A 20591-nucleotide genomic window follows, 5' to 3' on the forward strand; every position below is an offset into this window, starting at 1 on the left:
AGACAACTGACAAATTAGGGGAAATTATCTATACCACATATCACATAGATGGTGTCATGGTTTTATGCCTGCATGTCCCCCAAAGCCTCACACTGCCATGGGGGTAGCTTATAGAACTTGTGATTGATTCCTGGTCCAATGCTGGGATTATGAGTGTGAGTGCTATACCGATTCTAGGGTGGGTGTGGCCCACCTACAATGTAAAGACAGAAAGAATACTTCTCTCTCATGTTTGTCCCTTTTGCTCTTGCTTTTGCTGTCTCCCAGCCACTATGCACTGCTGCCCTGTGCATGTGCCACTTTGCAATGAGTCAGCTGAATATGGACTGAAACGTTCACAAATTACGAGCTAAATAAGTATTTCCTTCCTTAACTTGGGTGTTGGGTATTCTGTCTCGGCAATGAGAGAAAAGTAACCAGCACAGATAGTAACAGCCCTTAAGGATTGTAAGAAATTTCCTAAAACCTGAGAGACACAAAGGGCTGAAAAACTTGATGCAAAAGTGAGCAAAAGACATAGTCAAAAATTTAAAAAAAATTTTTTTTCAAATACAAAAACAATTTAACCTCAATCACAGTTCAAAGAAATGCAAATTACAACTATGCCAGCATACTATTTCTCACTTATCAACTGGAAAGACTTACAAAGCATGATAACATATTATTATACTGGAAAGACTATGGGGAACAGACATTCTTTTGAACTGCTAGTTAAAATCTGCCCAACCTATATAGAAGGGAATTTGGCAATACGTTTTACCTTTTCACCTAGCAATTGCACTTTAGGGACTACTTTATAGTCACTTTTCAAAAAATGCAAAAATCCAGCATCTGGAAAATAATGAAAATAATCAAAATATTCATACATAAAAGAATGGTTACATTAAACTATAAAATTCAGTTTACTTCTAAAAATGGTAAGAACAATGTCCATGAAGTGACAGGGAATGATTTCAAGGATACATTGTAAACAGGGAAGACAAAGCAAAGGGTGTTTTGACAGCATGTTGGTTTATGTACAAAACAGCAGGAGGAAAGAGAAAACAGAAATACATCACTTGTACAAAGAAAGTGCAGACGAGATGGAGAAAGACTAGCACAACTGGTTCGTCAGAGCAGACAGGCAGATGCAGAGCAGAAGAATAAAAGCAGCAGGCTGCCTGGGAGGCTGCCGCCTCCCTGAGTGCACAGCTGTAGGTCTGCTTTGACTTTGAGGACCAGGTTAATGTCCCACATATTGAAAACAAAGATGTAAGTAGAAACTCATAATGAAATATGAACAAAAACAAGTGGATTAAATGTTACCTCACATAAACAACAACACAATTTAAGATTTGAAGGTGGCTAAAGGGAAAGAGAGCCCACATTAATTTTGTGCATGGTTGAGACAGTGTTTAGCACTGAAGTGAAGAGATGCTAAGCTAAGGGTTATTAGGAGTTCTGAACTTTCCCCAAACACAGGCTGAAAAACTAAAATATATTAAGAGATCATAAGAAGCAGATATCTCACTGTCAGAGAAGTGAGCGACAAATATGCACAAGAAATGATAGAATGAACCCTATAATGTTGGATAAGGATTCAAAATACCAGCATGAACTCATGTTTTTAAATAACTGTAAGTGGGATATAAAAACAGATATACTAGATCTGTCTGTTGAGAGGACATGTTAGCCAGAACCATACAATGATTTGCAACCAGACACTGTACTCATAATTCCTCAAGAAAATGCCTGATTATAGGTCTGGGGTAGGCAAAGCACAATTAAGAAGAAAGCTGGACTATCCTATGCTAGGATGTAAGGAAACACTCAAGGACATCACAGTGGGACACAGGAGTTAGTGTGAAGCGGCTCCCACTGGAAACCTGGGACAATATGAATAATATAATAAATAATAACAGTAAAAGGTCAACGAGAATCCACTAAGTTCTTATGCATGTGAGAACCAATGAATGTGATAAAAAAAAGAAAGCTGCCTTTTTCAACAGAAGAAAAATAAACATAAAAGAAATGATGAAATTAGAAAATCATGTGGCAATTATATCTCACATATAAGAATCATTAATGGATCTTAAAACTAGTGGGTATAAATTTACATTATTTCAGATAATCTCATAAGATAGGTACTGCTTACGAAGGAAAAGATATCTATGGTGTAGATACTTGGGGTACACATTAGACAAGAAAATATCAATAACAAAACAAATCAACATGTGTCATGATATGAAGCACTGAGAGGATCAAATTTGAGGGGCTCCCATCAAAAGTCTGTGAACTGCATACAATCACAAGAAAGTATCAAATAAACTAAATTAAGGAACAGCCTTAAAAAATAACCCAATGCTCTTCAAAACTGCCAATATGAAACATAAAAAGAAACCAAACAACTGCCCTTTCTTTTAATAATCTGCCCAGAGCTGGGCGCAAGGTCCCGAGCTCAATCCCCCGTAACAAAACACAACAAAACAAAACAAAACATATCAAAACAAAATCTGCCCAGTATTGGAGATTAAAAAGATGTGGATATTGAATAAAATATATTATCAAGTCTTTCTTCATAATATAAAGCACTTTACTTGGATAACAGGAGAAACCTGAATATGACATCAATGCTAATTTCAATAATAGTTCTATGATCTATGTAACTTATGGAAAGTCAATGTCCTTACTTTTAAGGAACTAAACATTTTAATGCACAGAAGCGAGAGGACAACATGGACAAAACTTACTATCAGTTTAGGGAAAAAATATATATAATAATAGTAAAGATAAAATCTTAATGTTAAGAAAGTAAAATCTAGATAAAATGTATATGGAAATTTTTTATCCTATTCTTGCAACTTTTCTGTTAAGTTTGAAACTGCTAAAGTTATGAGCTAAGAGTTTAAGCTCACTTAAAAAGTTATTAATTTCAACAAATGGAGGAACCAGATTGTAAAATAAGAAGTAAAAAGAAAGTAAGCCATCTACCGTTGAGATCATGGGTTTTATGAATACTCAGACCTCAGTTCAAACCCTGAATATTATATAGTTACGGTCAAGTTGATTTTGTCTTCTCTGATATTTCTGTTTTACGGAAGTAATATAGAATACACTGCAGACTCATATAGGATACAATGAAATCGTGCATATCAAAAGGTAAGAAACACCAATTCCAGAACTAGGCTTCCTAGTTTTAAACTCTCTGTAGCCATTTGCTAGCTGCAGGATATCAAACCAGTTACTTAACCTCTCTGTGCTATAGTTTTCCCAACAGTAAATAGAGTACTAGTATTGACTTCAAGGTTCTAGTAAAGACTGAAGTTCCCTGATTCAGGCACTTTAAACAAATAATACTTGTCACACAGCAAGCAGTGCATGCATGATAGTTATTTTTATTATTACACAGAGCTCATAAAGAATTAAGAATTTCAAAACATGTTAGCTATCATGACCATATACAATATTACTCTAATGTTTTTCAAAGAGGTTTAATGGTAAACAAAAAGAGAAGTTATTTTTTTCTCTTACAACAGGAAGACCAAAGCATACTATAGAGACAAATAGTACAGAAATAAAGCTCTGAAGACCTCAGTTTCTTTCTTTATAAAAATTACCTGAGAGTTTAAGGCATGTGAATTAAACCAGTATCTTGAATGAAGTTATAAGAATGTATTTCTTTAATTTTGAACACATTGATATAAACACTTTTAAATTCCTTCCTTTTCTTGTAATACCCACTAGACTTTGGGGGCGGTATTGGGGATCAAACTCACAACCTCGTGCTTCCAGGAAGACTTTATGCCACTGAGCTAAACCCCCAGCCCCCCACTAGACTTAATGCTCCCTTTTTATAGACCCACCTAGAATCTCCCTCCTCAAAAAAAGTTCATTAATGGAAATTTTTGAACAAAGTCAAGAAGAAAATATATAAAAATGGAAAAAGGTTACAGGTAAGTAAAAGTTTGATTTTTAACAGTTTTAAAATTCTATCTTTGGACTCATTATCAGTAATGTCTATGGGGGCATGATACTGATCAATGTTTATAGACCTACAGGAAAAGATGCCTAAATGTTGAGAAAAAAGTTATGAGAGAAATAAAATATATAGGTCACATTAATGATAATAAATTGATAGTAAACTGTGGTGTCAACTTGAGTAAGAAATGCCTAGTAGGTCAGCACAGCACAGTTACAGATGTGTCTTGGATGATGTACTTCCTCAAGAGGGAGACCCACCAGCCAAAGGCTCATAGAAGGAAAAGGAAAAGCAGGAGAAACGCTTGCTACTTGTGCTTGCCTTTGGAACGTCAGTCTGTAGGCTTCCAGCACAGACTCTTCAGCGTTCCAGAGCCTCTTTTACCTGCCAACACGGGCCCTTCAGTTTCCTGAGGTGCAGGGGACTCTGCAGTGAGCTCCCGGCATCAACTTGTGACTGGATCCTCCAGCTCTCCAGCACCTACACAGCTTTTCTCCTACTCTGACTCTACAGGCAGCCACGGTAAGCCTCCCTTGTGTATCGTTCATAGATCATATGCATATACACACACACACATATATATATATATATATATATACACACACACACATTTTATGTACTTTATATAAATATAAAAATATTAGAGATATTAAATCTGTTCCTCTAGCAAAGCCTAATTGATACAATAAATAATTTTTATACTTTTATTTTTATATTTCTGGAGTAATTTACTGTAGCTCAGATACTGGGGATTAGGAAATAATTAAAAAGGAAAAGTAAGTGGGGCACGGTGTATCCTGGGAGGCCGAGACTGGAGGATAACCAGTTTACGCCCACCCTGGGCAACTCCGCAAGACTCTGTCTCAAAATAAAGCAAAACCCTGAGTTCAATCTAAAGGAAAGGGAACGGAAGGAAAGGGAAAGGAAGGACACAGAGAAGGATACCAGAAAGGAGGGGAAGAGCAGGAAAGTGAGGGGAAGGGATGGGAGGCCAGGAGAGAGGAGAGGAGAAAGGAAGAAAGGAAAAGGGAAATTCAAGACTTCATAAAATTTTCCCATTCTAATACAGTGTACCTAAAAAGCAACAGAAGTCAGGTACAGACAGCCAATAATTCCTACATTAAACATATACAACCTATCAATGTCTCCAAGTGAAATTAGTCCTACTAATGCAGGGAGTTATTCCACAAAAATTACTGTACAGTTTAGCAATTCAGAAAGTAGTCATATAAAATTGTAATTATGGTATTAAATATTATTACACATTAGCCCTAAGAGAACATGAAATAGCTGCCTAACTGCCATATATTCTTTAAGCTTATGATTTTTATAAATTATTCCTTGAGAAATAATTTCCCCTAAATAATCTTTTATTTATTATTCCATAATAACATCTCTCTTGGGAAAAATTATTTTTATTTGTTTATTTATTTGTTGTTTTGATACTGGGCATTGAACTCACAACCTCACATTTATCAGGCAAGCATTTGAACTGCTGAGCTAAATTCTCAGCCCCAAAATTTTTGAAATTAACATAAAATTAAAACCTATTTTTATACCAATAGGATCTATCATTCTAGTGAAATGGAGCTCATTTGGACTTGTGTCTTTCCGGAAGCAGCAGTTACAAAAAACAAAGGGAAAAAGATCTGGTATCATTATCACTTGAATATTGAACCCTATGTTTCTATGTAGGTTTATGTTAAAGAGACTGTCTTTCTTTCTTTCTTTCTTTTTCTTTCTTTTTTTGTCTTTTTAAGATATGCTTTCTAAGAACTGCTATGCAATTCTGGCTGCCTCTGAGCTCACTCTGTAGCCCAGGCTGGTCTCCAACTTGCAACAATCCTCTGCCTCAGATTTCCAATTGCTGAGATTACAGGAATGCACTACCATACCCAACTCAACCAGGACTGTTCTTAAATGATCTTCCCTGTAGTATGCAAGGAAACTTGCTTTCCTCTCAATAACCATCGGTGATTATCAGAACGGAGGACTCAGGAGAATATGGGCCATGGGAAGCGTAACAAACTAAGTTCAGATGCAACTATCATCACCAGCCCTTTGATCTTTCTGTAGCTTTGTATTCATTCAGATGAAGAGAGACTAAAGGAAAAGCACACTCAATGCAAGTAAGGAACAGCTACGATTCATTCAACATGCCAGGCAAGACACTATTTTCTTTCACTTGCCCTTCCGAAGGTACAGGAGACAACTCTGCAACCTGGGTAGGGTCAATGCCTTGCAGGAAGGACCCACAGCAAGAAACTCCTGAAGCCATGATTACAGAACCCCAGAAATTTAAATCTGAAGCGCAAATTGTTCCCATGTCACTATTTCCCTCTAGCAGAATCATTGTTTACTGTCCAAAGACAATTCCCTTGTCTTTTGATTTTAAAAACATTTCACTACAAGAATATTCAAAACAACACAATAAGAGAAAAGCATAACAACTCTTGTGTCCTGCATTCAGCTTCCCAAATGTGCCAACCTGTTTTGCTTGCCTTTTCATGGTCCAGAAATATTTAAAAATATACCCTCGACATTTTAACTGAACTTCAGAATGTCTCTAACAAGTTACAATAAAAACACAACATTATCACATCTACAATTATCATTCTTTATTATCACTGGATGTCTAATTCCTCTTTAAAATTGCTGAGTGAGACAGAGAGTGTGTATGTGTGTGGGAGAGAGGCGGGGAGGTGCTAGCGACCAAATCTGGGGATGTCCACATGCTGGGTGAGCGCTCTATCACTGACCTACACCTTCAGCACCACTGATATCTTAAAAATGTCTTCCTTCTAAAAATTAACTTGAATCAAGTATCAAACAAGAGCCAGGTACGGTGGTACATGCCAGTAATTCCAGCACTTGGGAGGCTGAGGCAGGAGGACTGTCTTGAGTTCAAGGCCAGCTTGGACTGCATTGAGACTTTGTCTTAAAAGAATCCAACAAGACCAACACATTATTCTAGCTGATATGCCTCAATGTTCAATAGCTCCTCCATCTCTCTTTTTTTAAATGATATCTGAATGTTAAAGAAATGAAGCCACTTTTTCTATAGAGTCAGTAAAACATATTTCTTTGTCTCCTTTACAACTTGTAAAGTACTATAGGTGACTAGGCTGGGACTCACCTTTTCTCAATGTTGTTTCAAGAATGTTCAGTGATAGTGCCCCCCCTCTACTGCACTGTCAGCAGGCATTTACCTTTTAGTGGTCTTCTACTAGCAAGAGTAGAAATTGTTTCTACATTCTCTGTAATCTGAATTTCTACGAGTTATCAGATACCTTTTATATTGATGGAACTATGTAGGTTGTGATCAAGCTAACATGTTAATCAAGAACTGATGAGAGACAACTGGTTATCACTCATCAACCAGAGAAACACAGCAGAAATTTTTCCTCTGGTGTGTAAGAGAGGTCAAAGATCTGGCTCTACATGGGGAGACCTGAGAATGAATGCAGTGTATTAAAAAACAGAATCCTACATACCTATGATAGTTCTAAAAGACATTTTACATACCAGCACTAATCAATGTTTCTAAACGAAGAAAATTCTAGAGTTCTTAATTTTTAACATTACTTCACCAAAACTGTCTTGTAAATCTTTCAGATTTTACTTCTTAAGTAACTTAAGAATGGTACTGATCTCTAAACCAAAGGTTCCAAACTTTGGTTGCAAAGTAAATTTTCCTGAAAAACTTTTATCATACTGAGATCTTGGTTTCACTCAATCAATTCTAATTCAGCTGGTCTATGACGGGAACCACATATACAATGTTTTTTTTTTTTTTTTAAGTCTCAGAAGACCTGTAGTATGCAGCTATAATTGAGAACGACTTTTTAAACAAGAGTACAATAATAACTACTATTTACTAAATATATGTGTCTGGTGTAACTCCTAGTACTTTATTTGAATTAGTTTTATTCTCTGTTTCATAAATGAGAAAATGGAAAAGTAAAGTGAACTGCCCAAGATCATACAGTCACTTCATGGCAGACTAAAGCCTTTATCTCAGGCAGTTGGGATCCAAAACCCATCTTCTTACTACACAGTGTCCTAAGCATGAATCGTGCTTGTATTTCCTACTGGAAACAAAATGATCAATGGAAAACACAAAGGATAATTTCTTCCTTCTTTGTAGTACGGTAGCATCTTATGCAAAGGTACCAACATAAACTTACTAGAAGTGTAAATAGACAACCTTCCTTTTACAAGATTCAAATTTGAGGTTTCTACACTTTCAATAATTTCTCACATATTGCCTCACGCAGCAGTCACTCAATATTAAATATGAAACTGCTTTAGTTTTGAAACTTAAAGCAAAAATGTACTAGAAATACACTTCTAAGAAAATGTCCTACCTATTTCTGTTCTGCCAAGTCCAATTCCATTATAAATTCTCAAGTAATTAAAATGACAAGAATCATAATCTTCAATGTCAACATCACCCAATTTGACCCGAATTCGTTCTCCCATCTTGACACGGATCTCCCATTTGCAAAGGGTACTGCTGGGATAGGTCTGCGGGTAGTTTATAGATGCAAGAGTTCCACTTTCAGGGCCTCGTACAGTGTGTCCGCATCCATCACCTTAAAAAAAAAAAAAAAGGTGGGGTGATAAACTGTTCTTTCGTTTTAAACTTCTGAGTAATCAAGATTTTTAATGGTGATTTAAAAATACACATGACCTCAGATATTTATACCACCAGTATATCTTTACAGAAAATAAAATGACATAGCTCTTAGCATATCTAGTCACAATCGCCAAGAAAAATCAAGTCAGGTTCAAATAATGATTACTTATATAATTTATAATGTCAAAGACCTTTACAATCTGAACATATCTTAAAACCCATCTTAGCAAAGAGTTACAAATATATAAATATATCAAAGTGGCCTAATATTTAAAATACCAATTTAAACTATTTAAGATAACTAATATAAAAATGTGAGCAGCTTCACCTTTTTTTAACAATCATAAGCTCCTAAAATCTCCTGTGAACAAGATTATTTCTTAATAACAGTTAACATATGATAAAAATTATGCAAACTATTGATCCTATTATAGACTACAAATGATTCCTCTTGAAAGTAGTTGATTTTGAAGTTTAAGTTTATATTCTATTTAAATTTGACTATTTTGTTGTTCCTTCTCCATTTTCTTCCTATAGAACAGAGAAAATAATTAAAAGTTTAATACTTTTAAAGTTTATAGCTTATTAAACTTTTAAAGTTTAATACTTTTAAAGTTTATAGCTTATTAAATATAAAGAAAAAATTACTTTTATATGTTGGTTCTGACATTTGCTTCATTTATTTTTCAGCAAGTAAATACAAGAACTTAGATAACCAGCTTATTGTTTGTAAAAATGAAACATCTGCATCCCTCATTTTATTCACTCAGTATGCAGGAGGCATTGATTATATGTTCATTTACAAGTTTCGGCTGTTGCTACAACTGTATTATTTAGCATTCATTAACAACATGATTCAAATGAATGACATCCTTTTAATAGGATGATTAATGTATGACGATGGGATTCAAATGAATCCCTTTCTAACAGGATAGCAAATACATACTTTTAAAATAGAAGCATTTTCTTCCTTACAAGTTATTTATGATCATGTCATTGGAATAGTACAGTATTTACACAAAAACTGTATTAAATGTGATGCTGCTGAGTTTTAACCTCATTATGAACACAACTCTAAGAGAATTTTCTTGATTTATTACTTTTAAAAGTAATCACATCACTTATTAGAACAGATTAATTTTAAAAACTATACACATAAAATTTTTAACAAAAATTATACACCTAAAATTATATGCATAAAAATTATACACATAAAAATTTTACATAGTATCTAGTAAGTAGCAGATAGTAAATATTAATAGTATGAATAAGGAAATGTTATGAAAAATTAATTCCAAACTAGTCCCAACTTTAATGAAGAAACAAATCATGTAACTCTTATGGTAATACTTAGAAGTCATATCCTTTACTGACAAAGAATTTTTACCCTTGAGTTTGTATTAATGTTCATCCCTGGTCTTTTTTTTTTTTTTTTTAATCAAGAATCGAACTCAAGACCTTGTGCTTGCCAGGCAAGCACTTATACTGCTAAGCTGTATCTCCAGCCACTCTCCTGGCCTACTTTTAAAGAGCAATACTAAATATATGTGTGCTTGCTAGAAGTGTTATAATCTTTAAAATCCACTGGATAAATGAAATAACTCAAAATATTAGTGTGTTTTCTTTAGTAAACAAAAGCTAAGGCCGCTTTTAGAGTAACTGAAATGTTTATCCATAACTTTGCAACAGCAGATTGTTTAATGCATCCCCCATAGCCAATTAGTCAACCCAAGGACATTTTAAAATGTGCTTTATGAAACAACACAAGTAGAGTGGTTAGAGTAATTTTAGATGCCTTTATGCTTCTGTGTGATCTTGAATAAATACAATGTTTCTTGTCCTTTACACCATAAAGCATAAATTCTATATAAGTTAATAAACTGATAAAAACGGATCTTTTGCATACATGGTGATAAAAAACAATTAAAACAGAGCTGTCTTTCTTTAAGAATCTGTGTGGGGGGTGGAGGGCAGGAAGAGTCCACAAGAAATGTGCCAAGAATGTTCTAAAATACGTGATAGAGTTCAGAGCTTCCTCGTCTTGCAAGCAAGATGATAAGAACTAAAAATCAAAGTTAAAAGTCAAGTATCTTGTCTACTGCTCTGGCCAAGTCTGAATACCCCCTATTTCAAAGAATACAGTATTTATTAAAGTAGCAATATGTTCCCAGGTTATTTTTTTATAGTTATTGTACAAAAATTCATCAAATATGACAAAATATTTAAAACTAAAAGCTGGAAAATATTCGTCAATAATAACACACAGCAGTGTTTCTCAAACAGGAGGTGGAGATCCCACAGGAGGGATTCTACCACTCACTTGGCAGTATCTAGAGACATTCTTAGTTGTCACAAATAGGGGGAGGCATGTTGCTGACACCTCATTGGAAAGGGTAAGAAGATGCTAAAATATCTCAGTGAAGGAATAGTCTCCAGAACAAAGAATAATGGGACCTGCATGTAAATAGTGCTGAGTTTGGGAAGTGCTAACTTAGAGTCAAGGTTAGGAAATCTCAGGCTGAAAATCTGGTTTAGTTCTTGGCTCAGTCTCATTTGGCCTAAAGGGTAATGCTCTTCTACTCACTAAGGATCAATGGAGAGAAAAGTTTTCTCCCAAACATCAGCAGTTATGGAAAAGTTTTGTGCTCACACTTCCCAATTTTAAAATAAGTAAATAGAACACTTCATTATTCTTCAAGTTAAAGAAGAAAAATAATCCTTATTAGTCTTCAAATTTCAAATGATTTTCTTCCAGCATCAAGAGCTTTTTTTTTAAAGAGGGTAAAATTAAACAGAACAAAACATCATAAGAAAACAATTAAGAAACACAGACTTCAAGGCAAGACCACCAGAGATCTTCACTATCATATTGTCTCTTGGTTTCTTCCAAATAGTTGTCCATATCTTCACACACAGTGAATTCATACTGAACAAAACAGTACTAAACTGATCAGAACAGGATGATGAAGGCATTTTAGGTCTTCAAGTCCAGACAATAGGGAGGTCAAAAATGGCTGCCATAATGTCTCTCCTTCTTTTCAAAATAGCTGTCCATATCTTTACATATGTTGAAATTAAACAAAAGAAAACAGACTAACACCATTCTAGACAGACAATAATAGTATTGCCAGATTTTGTATCATGACACCATGGAATTAGCACTGGGTATCTTAGTGTCTCATTTTCTTCAGAGTATCTGTTCATTACAACATACATTATAGAATCTATTCCTGTAAACTGTTTGAAGTTCTACACATGCATGAATCTCTACACATATACCTATTCTTTCCAAACAAGATAGCAACACAAATTCCCAGAAAAACATGAAATGATAAAGACATATAAAACCTCAATACTAGGTGATCTATAGTAGTTACTATGATGTCTCTTGTTATTTTCAATAGAATTGTCTATATCATCAGGCATAATATAATTGAACAGCACTACCTAGCAATGTTAATAAAAACAAAACATTGGAAACATTATAGGACTTCAAAAGCAGTTAATAATCAAACCAGAATGGGTATCCTATTACATCTTCTCATCTTCAGAGTAATTGCTCTGTTCTTAGACTTGATACTATCAAGCATACCAAATTCAAATAAAATCAGTCAAGACAAAACAGCGATCTAACAAACCAGATTCAAATAAGATCAGTCATAGTAAGACATCGTAGAAGTAATGCAGGGCTTCAAGTTAAGTTAACAGGAAATTAACGATAGTTACCGTAGTATATCCTATTGTTTTGGGATAGCTGTCTGTGTCCTCAAGTCTAGTATGAGTAGATAGACTGGAACAGAATAAAATCAAATTAAACAGAGTGATAAGATTAATGTGGCTTTTAAATCCTGATAAACTATTAAAAATGTCCTCTGCCTTCCTTTTTTAGACAATGCATCAAGAGTTTTTAACATAGGGAGAAAAGGGTATCAATAGGATCTGAAAAATTGATTAGTGTTTGGTGCTTGGAAGAATAATCGTCTGTGACAAGGACACACTACCTCCTTTTACTTACCATATTAAGAAGCGACAAAAAATTATTACAAGTGGGAAATAACTTCCAAAATAGATGTCAAAGGTCTAGTTCTTACTCTCCCCAACCATCCCAACATGCCATCTCCTTTCCCAACCACATCTTAACCACCATCCCTGTCAACTAATCTACCTTCTGTTCCTCCATTACATGTATTCCACTCGAGTATAACTAATCATAAACCATAGAAAGCTCTTGGTATAATTTTTGAATTGTACTTTTATTCAGTGTAGAAAAACAGAAAAAAAACACTGAAAGTTGATCTTAGTGCTCTTTGGTTCAGATGCAGATTTACCTAGGGGATTACTCATAGAACACATGTTCACTTCCCTTGAACAGTGTAAGGTTCAGATGTGTTAAGCCACATATGAATTTGGATACTTTTCTGGGAAAAAAATGCAATGATCTTTAAAACTACTTATCCCTAGAGAAAACAGAAAGAACATTAAATACATTCAAGTGCCAATCAAATAATACAACATGAAATGCAAACCTATTGTATTCTAGCTAAATTCCAAATTAAGTATTTTTAGGATAATGTTCTGATGATGATTACATGTGCCCCTCTAGCCACATTCATATTTTAGTAATACTATTACTAAGAAAGATGTATTACAGATTTTTAATCATATGAACTCTGTGAGGGGCAAAAATACTTCCTTTCACAGCAGCCAACACAAATGCAGGAAGCTTATAAAAGTATGTCGAAAAAGAAGAGCAATGTATCATTCATCATAATTGCAGAGAGCCTGAATCTTGTTTTTATCACTGTGGCCTACTGAGGCTGCCAGTATCCTCTAAGTACTATTTCTGGATCTTGTAACACATCTGTGAGATCCTACAATAAAATGAAAAACAAGGTGAAATATTTAGGAATAAAAGTTCAAAAACATGAAGCTGCAACCGTTAACTACTACATGCAATTTCACTGGATACAGTGACGTTTTTGGTATATTACCTACCGCTGTGAATAATAAGGCAGAAGTTCTTTAACTGTGAGGTTTCTTAATTTGTGTTACTGCATATCTCAAACACGTAATCAAACTAGTACTTTAATTTCACTTAATGTCCCCTTTGTCAGTTTTAATTTTCCTTTTTCTGAAGTTAATTTTATCTGAAATTAAAATGCAGTTGTTCTAGTTTACTTCACATTAGCAGTCACATGGCACATCATTCTCTAGCCCTGTTATTTTTTTGTTGTGGTAGTAGTGATAAAATATACAACCCAGAAATTTTATTTTTTAAAATAGATTTTACATTTTTAAAATTTTATTTCAAAGAAGATAAAATTGAACAGAACAAAACAGAACAAAGCAGATCAGAAGAACACAATGTAAGACACACAGATTTTAAAGCAAGACAACAGGAGATCATCAATGTCTATCTTACTGTCTCTTGTTTTCTTCTGAATAGTTGTCCATATCTTCACACACAATGAACTCATACAAAACAAAATAGTATTAAACTGATCAGAACAGGATGATGAAGGCATTTTAGGCCTTCAAAACCAGATAATAGGGAAACCAACAATGGCTGCCATACTGTCTCTCATTCTCTTCAAAATAGCTGTCCATACCGTCATGTATGTTGAAATTGAACAATACAAAACAGACTGAAACCACTCTGAACAAAGAATAATAGTACTGCTGGATTTCACAGCAGGACACTATGGAATCAGCACCTGGTACCTTAGTGTCTCTTTTTCTTCAAAGCAGCTGTTCACTTCATCATGCATTATATAATCGATTCCCATAAACTCTTTAGGAGAAGTAGTATGCATGTATGAGTCTCTACACTTATACCTATTCTTTTCTGTATTAGAGGGGAAAACAAAACAAATTCCTAGAAAAACACAAAACAAAAATTAACAATAGCAAAGAGGCCAAAACACTGATAATCTAAACCTTCAAAACAAGGTAGTAGGAGCATAACTGAGGTTGTTGATTTACATAATGTTACGGGTTCCTCAGATCACCATACAATAACACGCAATACTGTTTCATTCCTAGGAATGTTAACTATTTTGTTCCAATAACTTATACAATTCGCAGCACAATCATCTTAGCTATACTGTGTGTTTATATAATTATATTTTTTTCTTTTTCCTCACTTTCCCTGAGATATTATTTTCCCCCTTTAAGTAGATTCTTATCCTTTCACTGTATTTATTGAGTTTTTTGTATCTTATGTACTTTTCCCATTTTTTGCACTAGGGAGACGATATGGTATATACAGATGTGAGTTTGATTTATTTCACTTATGAGTTTGGTCTCCAGTTGTATTCACTTACTTATAAGTATCTCAATGTGATCATTCTTTATAGCTGAGTAGTACTAGATTGAATAAAAAAACAACACAGTTTTTATCCATTCCTCAGCTGATGGGCATTTAGGTTGTTTCCAAGATCTGGCTATTACAAACTATGCTCCTATAAACATAGATGCACATATAACACTGTGGTATGTTGTTTTCAGTTCTTCTGGGAATATGCCCAGAAGTGGGATAGCTGGGTCAAATGGGATTTCCAATCCCAGCCTTTTGAGGAATCTCCAGACTGACCTCCACAGTGCTTGCACTAGTCTACACTCCCATCAACAGTGCAGAAGAGTTCCTTTTTCCCAGTAGCCTCTCCAGCATTTGTTGTTGGAGTTTTCTTTATCCTGGCCATCCTTCATGGAGTGAGATGGAACCTCAGTGTTGTTTAATTTGCATTTCTCTGATGACCAATGATGCTGAGCATTTTTTCATGTATTTATTTGCCATTTGTTATTTCTTCATCTGAGCACTGTGTGTTCATTTCAGATGCCTATTTTTGGAACAGGTCTTTGAATTTTGAGAACCGGATTTTTTTTTTAAATTATTTGTACATTCTAGACAGAAGTCCTTTGTCTGAGAGACAGTTTACTAAGATTTTTTTCCAATTTGTGGGAGTTTTTTTTTTTCACTACGCTGGAGATTTCTTTCGACATGCAAAAACTCTTTAATAAGGGGCTGGGGATTTGGCTCAGCGGCATAAACACCTTCTTGCAAGCACGTGGTCGTGAAATCGATCCCCAGTACCAATAAAAAAAAAAAGGAAAGACAAAGACAAAATAAAACCTCTTTAATAGGATGTGATCCCAGTTATTGATTCTATGAAGTATTTCATGTGCGGTTTGATTCTTGTGGTTGAGTTTGTTTGTAGTTGTATCTTTTAATCTACTTACTCCATTGATCTTCAGGTCTGTTTTTATTCTAGTACCATGCTGATTTTATTACAGCAGCTTTGTAATAACTTCAACTCAGGGATTATGACTACATGCGCCCAAGCCTCCTACCTTGTCTCTGTTGCTTAGAATTGCCTTTGCTATTCTAGGTCTCTTCTGGTTCCAGATGAATTTTAGGAATGATTCCTCTTGATCTGTGAGGTATGCTAGTGGTATCTTAATTAGGATTGCATTAAATTTGTATAACAATTTTGGGAGAATGGCCATTTTCATAATGTTTATTCTTCCTATCCATGAACAAGGGATGTCTTTCCATTTTCTGAGGTCCTCTTCCATTTCTTTTCTCAGGGTGTTACAATTTTCCCTGAATAGATCTTTTACTTCTTTTGTTAGATTGATTCGTAACTATTTCACATTTGTGGATGCTATTGTGAAGGATATGGCTTCTCTTATTTCTCTCTCAATGATTTCTGTTGTTAGTGTATAGGAATGCTATTGCTTTTTGAGTATTGACTTTGTATCCAGCTGCATTGCTGAATTTATTTATTATACCTAGGAGTCTTTCAATGGGGCTTTGGGGGGGTCCTCTATGTAGAGTATCATGTCATCTACAAATAATGGTAATTTAACTGCGCCTTGTCCTATCCTTTTTCCTTTTCTCTCTCTTGTCCAATTGCTCTGGCTAGTATTTCCAGCACTGTGTTGAACAGGAGTGGTGATAATGAACATTCATGGCTTGTTCTCAATTTTAAGGTAAAGGTTTTCAGCTTTTGGCCACTTAATATGATGTTGGCTGTTGGCTATGTCATAGATGGCTAAATATACATAATGACATGCATTCATCTTATAGTATTATACAGAGGAGTTTCACTGCCCTAAGTATCCCAGGATCTACCTGTATAAACCCCCCACCATGAAGATTTTTTAATTTATTTTTTCTTTTTTTTTTCCATCTACAGTTCTCCTTTGTCCAGAATTTGAGAAAGAACTTGCTACATAGTCAGACTAACCTTGAACTCACTATGCAACTTAGGATGGCCTCAAACTCACAATGATTCTCCTGCCTCTGTTTCCCAAGTGCTGAGATTACATGTGTGTACCATCACACCTGTCTCATTTTTTAAGGGCTTGTTTGCTCCTTTCTTTTACTTATTTTTGCTCAGGGTACAAGCTAGACATGTATTCAGAGTCAAAAAAGTCAATGTAGCAACTTTTAGGCAAGTAAATTTGCTCCTATCTTCCATGTTTTTTAAGCCAAAATTCACCTCTGTACATGCAGTAATTCATAAAATTTAATAACAGGAAGGAAAGCAATATATAAATCCTCAACCCTTACCAAGCACACACACCACCTATCTAGCTCATAATGGTTAAACAAAGTGGAGTCATACAACAAACTGAAATGCCCTATTTGCCACTATGACCCTGAGAAGGCTTTCTATCCCTGCTAAGTCTGGATTTTGCCATCTGTAAAACTGAGACACTAACAATTCAAACTTTAAACAGTAAGAATTAAACAAAATACTATATGAAAACAACTGATAGCAAGAGCCTAAGTCTTATTAATATGATCAACAAATATATACATAGGCACTATTCCCATAATGTTACAACACCACCACTAAAAGGAGACCTGAGAAGCTTGTCAATGTATGCTGATCCAGCTTAATCTGGCTACAACATGACTAAAGCTAAACAACCTCTCTATTTTATAAAATTTATCTCCACTCTAAAGCTAACATCTAATGCCTTATAAATAACAGAAATTTATGACAAAGTAATTGCTACTAGTTACCTCAGCTCCAATTCAGTATCTCATTCTCAGAGCCACAAACTCTGAGACAAAGCTGTAAGATTTACTTTAGCCATTTTAGAAATTATTCTCACTTCTGCATATCACATCTCACTTGGGCCAGGCACTCAGCCATGCAGCTCTTACAGCCACTGTATACTTTCTGGGAACCTGACTTCTCTACTTCTCTATTAAGATCACCTTGGCCTCATTTCTCTTCCTACCCATCCTGGATCTCATGCCCATTCCAACTACCTACATTCTACCTAATATTTCTGCTTCCTAGGTATTGTGTACCACTTGAGCATCTTCCTAGGAAACTCTCCATCTAGATTTAACAATGATCTCTCTCTGCAAAGGAACTGAGTAAACACAAAACAAAAATCACAAGACCCCCAGATAGGTATCATTAGAAAGTAACAGGTTCCGGTCTCAGGTGGGCCACTCAGTGTTCTCTTAGTTAATGGCTCATAAAGTGAAGCCAACATTATTTTTATCAAGGACTAATTCAAGGTTTTCAGGTCTTCATCTCCACTTCCACAGATTGTAGCAAGTACAGGTATGTCAGAAAATGTTTTTAAAACTTGGAAACAGTAACAAAGTTCAAATATCACTCAGGGCAAAAGCCACCCAAAGATTATAGGGCAAATCTATTTGTCCAACTTGCTATTTATCACTGATTAAAGACCCCAATATTGGTTACATGCTAAATCATAGATTACTATCTCATAGAGATTCATACAATTTCTGTAGAGTTGAAAAGCCAACCAAAATTACAGTTTCCACCTTGATGACCATGAATTAGTTCTGGCCACCTAACCTAGTAGTCATATCATAACACCTATAAACACATACTTTTTCTCCCGTGGTCTAGTTTTACCATTTTACTGATTCCTTCTTTAATGAAACAGCTGATATCTGATCTGCCAATTTTATATTTGCTTGACAGTTATAACTGTTCTTTTTTGGCAAATTATACCCTGTAATGGAGGCATTTAGTAGATCATTCAATTTGTACTTTAATAAACTTTAACAATAACAGCAGCAATTAAAAAATCACATGTGGCTGGGGATATAGCTCAGCAGTGTGTTCAAGAATGCACAAGGTTCTGGGTTCAAGCCCCAGTACTGAAGCACACACACACCCCTTATTCTTGTATCTGGTAGCCTCTGTCATCTGCCATCTCTCTCACTTTGCTTTACTTTTACAAAGACTATTCCAGTTGCCTACACTTTGTTTTACTTCTTTGCCTCTCATTCTAACTTCAGTGTACTACAGTTTAGCTCAGGACTACCGTGAGTTCAGTGGTGACTTCCAAACAGATAATGTTCGAATCCTATCATCTGGAACCTATGGATATCATCTTACACTTGGAAATATGCTATTTGCTGATCATAATAGGTTAAAATGATATATTGGCTAGGTTAGTCCATAATCAAATGATTGATATTTTGGCAACAGGAGACAAATATGGACACAGATATTGGAAAAACTCACGTAAGCACAGAAGCAAAGATTAGATTGATAAATCCACAGGAAAGGTAAGGAATGCATGCACCAGGAGCTAGGAAGAGGCAAGTAAAGATCCTCCCCTAACCTTCAGAGAAAGAGCAAACCCAGCTGACATTTCAACATCAGAATTCTAGCCTCCCTGTGAAACGAGAAACTTTTGTTTTAATAACTTTGGGCTATTTTGTTGCAGCTCAAGGAAACTACTATGGAGACTCTCTCCTTTCCCACTAAAAACACGTGCTAAATTTAGCAGGCATTTTCTAAACTTCCAAAAGCCAATGGGCATTTTTCCATCTTTATCTTCCATGATCTTTCCACGGTATTGGACATTGCTACCCTTCTCTCCTTATTTCTGTATCTTCCTTATTGAAGTTCTCCCTCCAAGTCTTAGTTTTTATTTGAACTACCTGCAGCTTCACAGACACCTTAACTGTGACCTTCTTCCTACTACTGATGGTGCAGTTCTTAAGTGTTCTCACCCATTCTGTGCATATTTATGTGGATAATCTCATCTGCATCTGACTTCAGCTACCATCAAATGCAGAAAGCTCCACGGCCCCAATCTCTCAAACTGTTATTTACTGAAAATTAACCTTTTGCTCAGAAGTTTCACAGCATTCCAAGTATTCAATAAATTTCCACTTACCATGCTCTATGCTTGATGAGAGACAATACTGAAAATGACCAGCAAAGTTCATGTTTTAATAGAGTTTATGGTAATTACAGACACAATAATTCCAAAAATGATGACTAAGTTATGGATGATTTATATATTGTGCATTGATGCTTCTGTGTGTAAATTATAAAGAGTAGTTAGGAAAAAATTCTAGTATATGAGACAAGTGTTGAGGAGGAAGACAAAGAGGACTTCAAGAAAAAAAATATGGTCATTAAGTTTGACTCTTTCAGTCTCCTTAATCCTTCTGAATTTAGTCCCTGTGAACAAGAAAGCCCACGTAAAATTCTCTAATAGGAGTCCCACCCTTTGTTCTCTCGCTTTAACCCACTGTCCATACTCACTGTTATTTTACTTAAATACCAGGAGGGATACACGGTCCCTTATTTGAAAATTCCACTGATACAATGAAGCTCAACTCTTCAGTCAGGTCACACACAGCCGATTATATTCCAGCCCTTGATTCCCACTCAAGTCTCAGCTCCTGACTTCTCATACAACGTTTCTACTGTAGCTGTGGAACTCTGAATGACACTCCTCAGACCCTTCACCTCTGTGCCACGGCACATGCTATTCTACTTGGTGAAAACAATGCTCATCCTCCTCTCACCCACAAGCAATGATCTGCTAATGTTATTCTGTATAAAACCTTTCTGAAGCTCATCTTTCTCATCCCATCATAATCTCTTTATTGAATATGTTTAATCATGCATCTTTATGCCACTTTCCCACACCAACCTATAGTTCTGTTGGGAAGGCAACCCATTCTCACCC

At 35.3% G+C, this 20591-nt stretch overlaps 1 long non-coding RNA gene across 2 annotated transcripts in view; it reads right to left on the bottom strand.

The window, feature by feature from the left end:
• Nucleotides 1-20591, bottom strand: part of LOC106025872 (uncharacterized) — a 73302-nt gene that overhangs the window by 38215 nt on the left and 14496 nt on the right. The window contains exons 1-3 of one of the 2 annotated variants that reach the window (XR_010045519.1): nucleotides 12926-14312; nucleotides 12324-12387; nucleotides 8326-8553 (exon numbers count right to left, since the gene is read on the bottom strand). This is a non-coding gene — a long non-coding RNA (uncharacterized LOC106025872). Of the gene's footprint in view, nucleotides 1-8325; nucleotides 8554-12323; nucleotides 12388-12925; nucleotides 14313-20591 lie in introns of those variants that run through there. The other variant, XR_010045520.1, reaches the window with a different exon arrangement.

Source organism: Cavia porcellus, unplaced genomic scaffold, assembly GCF_034190915.1.
Source record: "Cavia porcellus strain 051 isolate PalLab524CR breed Dunkin Hartley unplaced genomic scaffold, mCavPor4.1 scaffold_34, whole genome shotgun sequence".
NCBI classification, from domain to species: domain Eukaryota; kingdom Metazoa; phylum Chordata; class Mammalia; order Rodentia; family Caviidae; genus Cavia; species Cavia porcellus.